Below are 8,786 nucleotides of genomic sequence, written 5' to 3'. Positions count from 1 at the left end.
AATCTCAGCTTTCTCTGGACTGCTGAGACTTCTCTCATGTCCTAACGTGTCTGAAAATTCATTATTAGTGGTACAAAAAGCTCCTCAGCCGACTTCTCAGATACAAAGTTCCCGATTCAAAAAATTTGGTGATTGCTGTTTAACATGCTGTTTGACTGCTGGGCTGTGGTCACCGGCACTGTGTAAAGTCCCGCTACCACATGGCATTTTTGTCTGTACACAGCAAAGATATTTGTTTAAAAATTCCACCTTTTCAATAATACTGTTGATGAATCTCCCATTCCCATTTGCTTTTGTATTCTTATTGTTATTATTTCAAGTCATTGATGCTCCCTGTGCACATTTGCTTTCCTCGTCATTTTTTAAGACAAATTTCTTCCTTCATCAGTTTGGTATACATCTTTGTGTTTTTTCAGTCTGCTTTTATTTACCATGAAAAACGGGGTTGTTGGGTTTTTTTCTAAACCAGTTTGGGTCTTCCTGGATGCTGGGACTGTTCTTTAGCAAACTTTCTTAAATAGTTTGCAAATACCATCTACATTTTCCTATTTACATGGTTTGTCTCCCAGATGGTTTGTTACTTTTGAGCTTTGTGAAATTCCCCTTTTTGAAAGACAAAGAGTTTATTTGATTTGCTCTGTCTCCTTATTTTACGTTCACACGGTGGATGTGATTGAAGTCAAGGCTGCTCATACCTCAGGCTGCTTCAGCATCCTTGTTCCGTGAACCAGTTCTCCTTGTCCATCAAAGTGAGATGCGATGTAGATGTTGCTCCTGCTGGAGGCAGCCTTTTTGTCAGCAAATTGTCCTCCAGGGACTTTAGCAATTGTGGAAGACTGAAACCTCCAATTTATTCCATTCACAACGATGAGCATGGGGTATGTTGCAAACATTATTGTTATGTGCTTACGTAGTAGTCATCCTCTGTGGGGATGACTCATAAAGTTCAATTGAATTTAATGGTGTCAAGTGATTATCACCTGGAGGGACACCACAGGCTTTACTTCTTAGGTCCAGTCGATGAGTAAATATTCCAGTTGGATGACTTATAGTTGCCAGCGTCACCATTTTATACTGCGAGCCAGTTTTATTTCCCTTTTTCTGAGTTGATCTTTCCTAAAGAGGTTATAAATAACTTAATCAACATTCCTGTCATGTGTCATCCTATTAGGGTTCATTAATATCAGCTAGTTCAAATGCATGTTTCTAAACAAGCAATTTCTATTGCTTGCGTTTATTACCTGGGCTTTTAATCTTGATACAGAATCAATTTATGAATTTTTGCACAGCATAGTCTTTGTCTCTGTTATATGTTGCCGACAAAAAGATTTTGTACAGTCTGAAGGTTTGGTGGTCCCTTCTTTTCACACACTTCTGTTAATTGAAACCCCTTCTTGCAGCTCCAGTGAGCCCAGTCTTCTGCGGAAGAGGAGGTCTTCCGAACAGTGCCTTTTTTCTGATGAGATAAAAGCCTAAATTGTTGAACTTGTACCTCCTAGTTAAGCAGCATTTTCACTGTCAGGTCCTTGCATCTTCTGATTTCCTTCATTTTCCTTCAAGAGGATACCTCGGACATCCCTCTCCCCTCAGCTCCTTTTGGAGTGTAATTTTTACTAAGAAGGATCATGAATCAGTGCAGCGGTGTCTTCTGATTTCATGGTGTCGTCCTTTGCGCTGTGACTCTGTGTCAGTCCATCACTCTGATACCAGCCTGTCCCTTGAAGAATGTTTCTTCTTCTCCATGCAACAGGAGTTGATCTGCCTCCCTGAGCCAGTCCTTTTCTGCTTCTTCTCGGTATGTGGTGCAGAGATGCTCTCTGCATTTCGCTGTCCCAGTAGACAAAATTTCTTAGACTTGTATGGTGGAAATAGTAAAGCCTGTGCACCATATTTACTTATCAAAGGCAATCATCAATTGAACAGCTTCTAAAGCAAAATCCTTCCCCAAAGAACAAAACTTTTTGCTTGCTATAGCTCAAGTTCCTGCATTTGAAGTCTCATATCCCAGCTAAACCTGAACCAAACTGTCATGGTTTGCAAATAACTGCATAGTCCAACATGCTGGGCACCTGACTGTCACAGGGAAAGAATCGCGGTGATGCAGGGGCACATACTTGTGCCCTGCCGATGAGTTGTTCTGCATTGAAGATGTATTCCCTTGGAAAGCTGAAGTATCCCATGGAAAACAGTCACAAAAACAAAGTGCGAGTGGGTTCTAAATTCAGCCATAATGAGCACAAGCTTTTATTAAAACCTGATCAGAGTATTTCCCCTGGGAAGGAGGCTGCTGTCCTGTGGCCAGGTGAAGTGAAGGTCCAGCGCAGAGGGTGTCTCAGTTGACAACTCCAGCTCAGCTGGAAAAGGGCACGGTGCAGAGATAAACATGGCTACTCTTGAAAACATCCCAAAAAATTGCATAAGCCTTAGGGTGCAGTCATATCAGGATGCTCTTGGCTCAAACTTAGATGCTCATTTTGCTGAGCTCAGTGCTCATACTTCTGCTGACTTCAGTAGGACCAGGACTTTTTCCAGCACACATTTCTTCAGAGTAGGTTTTCTTTCTGCTCTCCCAAAACAATCAAAGCAAATCAAGTTGTTGCACTGAAGATGTCAGAGCAGAAGAAGGAAAACCAGCAGGCTGCTGTGGCTCCCCATGTACATTATGTTTTGGAGGGGCTGGGGCAGCCAGATGGAGGTGCCGGCTGCCTGGAGGCCACGTGCCAGCCACCATGCAAGACATCACTGCGTGGCCACATGGATTGGGGGGTACTGGGGACAGGGAACAGTGCAGGTGGCTTCCCTTGGGAATGCAGGAGATGAGCTTTCCCTTCTACAAGGAGGAGCTTTTTACAACATGAGGGTGGTCAAACACCAGCGCAGATGCCCTGAGGGGCGATGAGCACTCCGTCTTTGGTGAGCACTCAAAACTCAGCCGGAGGAGCCTTGAGCAGCCCACCAAGCTGGACAGGCTTCGAGAGGCAGGTCGGGCTGGTACCACCAGAGATGCTCCAACCTGAGTGACTTAGAAACTAGACTTGGGTCATTTTGCTCCTCACGGAGTAAGTTGGTTTCCAGATTCAATGTAGTCTGGGCTTCTGACACAGCTTTGCACAGATTCAATTCAGCTTTGTGCTCCCACCGCTATCAGCACCCTCTTCTTGTGGGAACAGCTTTGCAGTCCTCTGTAGCCACCTACACAGGAAAGGAAAAGCCTCTGTGAAGCCACTGAGGAGTCAAGAGAAGTAAGTGCTTTTTACATCTATAAGGAACTTTTAAAGAATAAATCCAGTCTTTTTATTCCTTATTTAAAAATAATAATAAAAAAAAGCCACATAGACCTTCCTATTTCAACTCTACATGTGGGCTGTGATTTCCTGATGATTTTTAGACCAACAGCACAATTGCAGAACACAACTGCTGTTAATAACACCAGTGCGGAGACTACCGAGACAACGCTGTTCTTTAAAGGACGCTCTCCTTTTTCGCTCAGAAACAGAAATGAGGCCAATAGGGAGCACGAAACATCACCGTCACTTCTGAGAGCCCCATTCAAGTCATTTGCTTTCATATATTTTGTTGCTTTCCATCTCCTGGCTTTGAGTTCCTTTTGTTGTTTCTAATAGATAACACCAGCTTCAAAGTTTGGAGGAACCATTCCTCTTCTGTCGCTGTTGTCCTTTTTTCTTTTATTCCTTTAGCAAATGTTGATTCTCTTGCAAGTTAAAAGGAGCTGCTTTAACAAAGCATGCCCAGGATCCAGGAGAGCCGGGTGTCTTGTGCTGCAGTGTCCTGAGCTTGTGGAGGGGTGGAAGGACCCTTTCCTGACCAGCAAATGCAGCTGCACCCTTTGCCCCTCTAGTCTACCCAACCTTGGGGGCTCAGTGGAGGAGGTCCTACACTTTAGATTAAAATCGGTGCTCTAAAAGTTCACATACCTCTATCTTAAGGGACGGCATATGCTCGGGTAGCGGGTGAATTAAAAGCAGTTAAGAAATCCTCTACTTCTGCCTTAGAAGTGAGCATGGGATTTCCAAGTTGAGTGCAGTGTTAGTGAGCGCTGGCTGGTTACAGCAGTCCTGCAGCCAGCTCAGCCCGTGTCGACTCCAGTGCAGCACACCCAGGCAGAGCTGAAGGCAGCTGATGAAGTGTCTTCATCACAGTTTGTTGAGTGCCTTGTCTATATTTTCATGATTTATTACTTCCCTGACTTTCTTAGGTGTTGGGAGGAACAATGAATCAATCCAAGCGTTTTCAGAGCAGGGACTGCTAATTGCGTGAGCTCTGTTTACTGCTCAAGAGCTCCGGTTTTGACAAGTCTCTTGACCGCATGTTAATACATATGATTAATTATTGTTACGGGCATCCACAGAAACAAACCTGATAGGTAGCACTTCAGAGCTATTATTTCTTTCTGAACAAGCAATGAGCATAATCATGTACACACCGTGTTGCAGGCATAACAGGTGGGGAAAGAAGGTGCTTTTGAAGGTCTTTGGGTAAACCATCGCACCCCAGCTTGCCCAGCACAAAACCCAGAGGGCACCAGCTGAAACATATGGGGTGGCGCGTTCAGAGCACGCACTTCTCTTGGCTCCTTGGCTTCACAGCAGCTTTTCCTTTCCTGTGTAGGTGGCTACAGAGGACTGCAAAGCTGTTCCCACAAGAAAAGTGTGCTGATACCAGTGGGAGCGCAAAGCTGAGCTGAATCCGTGCAAGGCTGTGTCAGAAGCCCAAGGTCTATTGAATCTGGAAACTAACTTACTCTGTGAGGAGCAAAATGACCCAGGTCTGATTGGGCAGAGGTGCTGCATCACCTGGCACATGAATGAGGGGTGGAGGTCCTGGTTAGAGCACCACAGGCAGGCCCCAAGATTATTGAGGTGCCCAGCATTCACATTTTTTCACAAATGGATGGGACACCAATGCTGGGAGGTTGGGGGACCCTGCTGGGCACACATCTCTGGCCGCTTGCCCTGCTCTGCCATGCTTGGCTGCCCTTGCTTTGCTCTGGCTGGTGTTGGCATTTCTTCCCAACAGAGCAGGGCTCTTCCCTCCCCGTGGAGTGAACCCACCCCATACATGGGTACCCACTCACCTGGAGAGACTCAGGGTGATGCTGGGAGATGTCCCTAGGCTCACCCCAAACAGAAGGACCTGTCCCCAGCTTGTCGCAGGTCCTTGGGGCTGGTGCTGATGGCTTGTCTGTGGGCTCAAAAGCAAGACCAGGATGGGGCGAGGCTCCCTGGGGAGACCACAGAGATATCCAGAGTGGGGGTGCCCATGGTGAGAGGCTGCTCGGGGAGCCCCACCACAAGTGGCATGAAGTGGCAGGGACGAACTGACTGTGGGAAGCAGAGGAATCAATGACAAAAGAAAGGTAATCGGCAGCCAACACACATCTCTCTGAAGCAGCTCTCCGTTCATTTTAAAATATCAGGTAACAGATGCAATCAGAATGGCTGCGCTGTGAAACAGCCTTATAAAACAGTAGAAGAAATATAAATATGGGTTTAATTGCCCACTACACTTAAATTGCTTTATCCTGTGTAACTTCATTATTTCTAGAAAATTTGGCCCAGGCCATTATGGTGGGAGGTAAAGTTTGCAGGAGCCTATGAAATTTCCCACTGCAGCAGCAGCTGCCGCCTGCCGGGGCAGGTTATTACACAGCGTAGATGAGAATATTTCTGTTTGCGCAAAGCCCTCCGTCAGCATGTTGGTAGCGAGGCGCGGCGCCGTGCAGCTGGGAGGCAGCTGGGACCCGACCATTGCTTCTTCGCGTCCCTTCTGTCTCTCAGTGGAGGTGCAGCACCACCAGTCTGCAATGGATGGGGACAAGCCTCTCTCTGAGACCTACAGCAGGTGACACCAGGGTGAACTGGCTCTGCACTGCACCGAAGTCCAGACAGAGTGACCTACCGCACGCCATCGGCTTCGGCCCCATGCACCTGCAGTCAAGGTCCCCGACAGGGCACAGGCTGCGGCGTCCCCAGCCGTTCCTCCATGAGCAGGGGGCACTTGTTGGGGAAAGGCGCCCCAGGGCCCTCTGTGACCTTCCCACCGCTCCAGTGGCCTCTGTGGAAAGGTTTGTACCACCAACGTGGAGAGCCTCTCCTATTCCCATGAGGCACTCATCAGGGAATGAGGGCAGCTCCAGCTGCCAGCCCAGACCCACAGTGAGACCACAGGTGGGCTGAGATTGTGGTGGGGAGCCAGGGCTGTGCTGGTGGGAGGGTGCCTCAGTGTCACCTTCATCTCTCCCCAGCCTTTGCTGGGTACTGCACGGCTCAGCTGGTGGGGTAGAGCATTTTCCTTACCCTGATTTTGCAGTTTAGTGCTACCATAAGCCATTGCAGTGTGTTTATAGCATCCAGCATTTTCCCATCTGGCCCTGCCCAAGCTGCTCATCCCACCCAGAAAGCAGAAAGCATTAAAAGAAAAATGTAATGAGAGTAAGTGAAATGGCAAACCTGACTGGGTCGTCATTTCCTATGGCTGTGCCCTGCCCTCCCACCCCACCTTCTGTGGCTTGCTGCAAGCCAGCAGCACAACCTCATGGTGCAGCACTGTTTCCCAGGCAAAACAAGGGAAGAAGCAGCCACGCTACCAGGTGGATGAACGGCCTCTTCCCCAGTGGTGGGAAGTAATTTGTCTGCTAACCAGGCCCGGACTGCACTGAATCAGGGCAAACAGGATGAGTGCGAGGGCATGTTGTGCGCTGGCCCGGTGGCAGGCAGCGAGGTTAATTACTCTGCTCGGTTTTAGCCCATCGTGCTCTAGAGGGAGAATGTGCTTCACTGGGTGGGGGAACAAAGCCGACCAGTTAGTGGAAGAGAAAAGCCTGTTCCTTCAATCTGTTTGAAAGCTTTTGGTACATCAAAGTCCTGGCAAGAAGCAACGTCTGATACAATTGTTGTGGACACTTGCAAAGGTTTTGATAAAGACCTTTGTGAAAGAGCTGTTCTGGAGAGGCCCAGAAGAGCCATGGGTTAGGCACCAGCCAAGAAACAAAAACCCCGAAAGCAGGATGAGGACTGGGCAAATGTCACATGGTTCCGTACCCCACCCAGCAGCGCCCCATCCCCTACATTATTACCCCCCAAAATCCTGAAAAAACACAGAACAGACTTGAATAAAGACCAGGAGAGAAAGTCGCAGGGAACTGTGTCCAAATGCTCGATAGGAAGGAACAGGAGGTCCTCCTCTGGCATCGCTGCCTCTCACCAGCTCCCAAAGGACACATCAAAAAAGAGAGGAGGGGAGCATTTCTGAGATGGGAAAGTAAGAGGGTTAGAAATAGAGTCTAGCTAGAATTGAAATTATTTTCATTTCTCGGCAAAGTGAGTAAAAAGCAACATAATGGCAGTCTACAAAATAACGAATGGCACAAAGAAGGTACATATAAGTACTCCTATTTACACTTTTCACATAAAAAGAGAACAAAGGGACAGTCAATAAACCCGAACAGCAGCAACACGTACAAGGATAAGCGAAATACTGTTGTTCTAATGCACTGTGCACAATCACCCGGGGAGCTCACTGTTCCAAAATATCGCTAAAATCGCAGATGCAGAGAGACTTTCAAAAAAGGGACAGGAAGGTACCTGAAAGAAAAGAGCATTTCCAGTTGTATTTGCTATATGTGAGTTACATTAGCAGTGAGCAATAATATGGGGTTTTAAGAGAGAAATTCTCATACAAATAAGAATAAATGGGAGGGGGGCAAAGATCCCCCCGGGCAGATAAGTCCAAAAATTGCCTTCTAAGGAATGTCTCATTCCTCCTTCCTCTGAAGCACTTATGTTGGCTACCAGCAGCAATCAGCAACTGGAGAAGATGAGCTGCTTCTCCTGATCCCCTCCGGCTCCCTCCTGCAGCAAGGCCAGAGCACCTTCCCCCCATGCTCTGTCCCATGCATCATCCAGAAATGGGGGCGTTCACCTTCCCTCCCCACAGCCTCCTCGCCCGCGGAGCACCCAGCCAGGCCAGCCCAGCCTGCTGCTGCCACCAGCCTCGCTCCCTGCAGCGACTTCCTTGAAGACCATTATAGTTTTGGGGTCTCTGGCTTCGGGGGCTGCCAAGTAGCATCATCTGAAAGCCTAAATCTCGCTCCCCAGGCCGAGGTGCAGCTGCCGTGGGTGGGGGCTGCTTGGGGAAAGGCAGCTGCTTGGGCGGGTGCCGCATCCCAGCTTGATCGTCCCTTGTAGTCAAGGAACATTTCACATCCTCAGCCATATGTGACTGAGAGAGGTAAAAATAATCCTCTTTCTTTTTTTTTTTTTTTTCCCATTGACATGCAGTGATATCTCCCCTATTCGTCGTCAAAATGAACAGAAATTAATCGCAGTAACGCTTCTGCCTGGTGATGGGGATGCACGCGTTGGTGATACACGTCGGCACACCTTCAGGAGCGATGGTGCCTGGGTAGGTACCAGGGAAGGTCAGCAGTGGGGAGGTGGGAGAGGAAATTACTTGAGCGAGCATCCCTGAATTTAAATAGAGCCGACAATTGCAAAACTGTGCTTGTGGAAACCTTCCTTTTCATGGCCTCGTGAATCTGAGGCACAAGATTTGAGGCATAAAGCCTGGGCCTTGACTGGGCCCACAAAGTTAAAATAAAAGTAATAGCCGCTTTGCCTTAATCTCCCTCTCTGTGAGGGTTGTGTCCTTATGCTCAACGCAGAGCACGAACCTTTCTTCCCCCTGACTGCCGCCCGCTCCTGAAGAACAGCATCCTGGTTCCCAACTGCTTCGCAGCAGCACTCCCTCATGTTGGCTTTTCCCTA

The sequence above is a fragment of the Egretta garzetta genome, unplaced genomic scaffold (genome assembly GCF_000687185.1).
Source record: "Egretta garzetta isolate BGI_Z169 unplaced genomic scaffold, ASM68718v1 scaffold81, whole genome shotgun sequence".
Taxonomy (NCBI): Eukaryota; Metazoa; Chordata; class Aves; order Pelecaniformes; family Ardeidae; genus Egretta; species Egretta garzetta.
Note: the sequence above shows the minus strand (reverse complement) of the source record.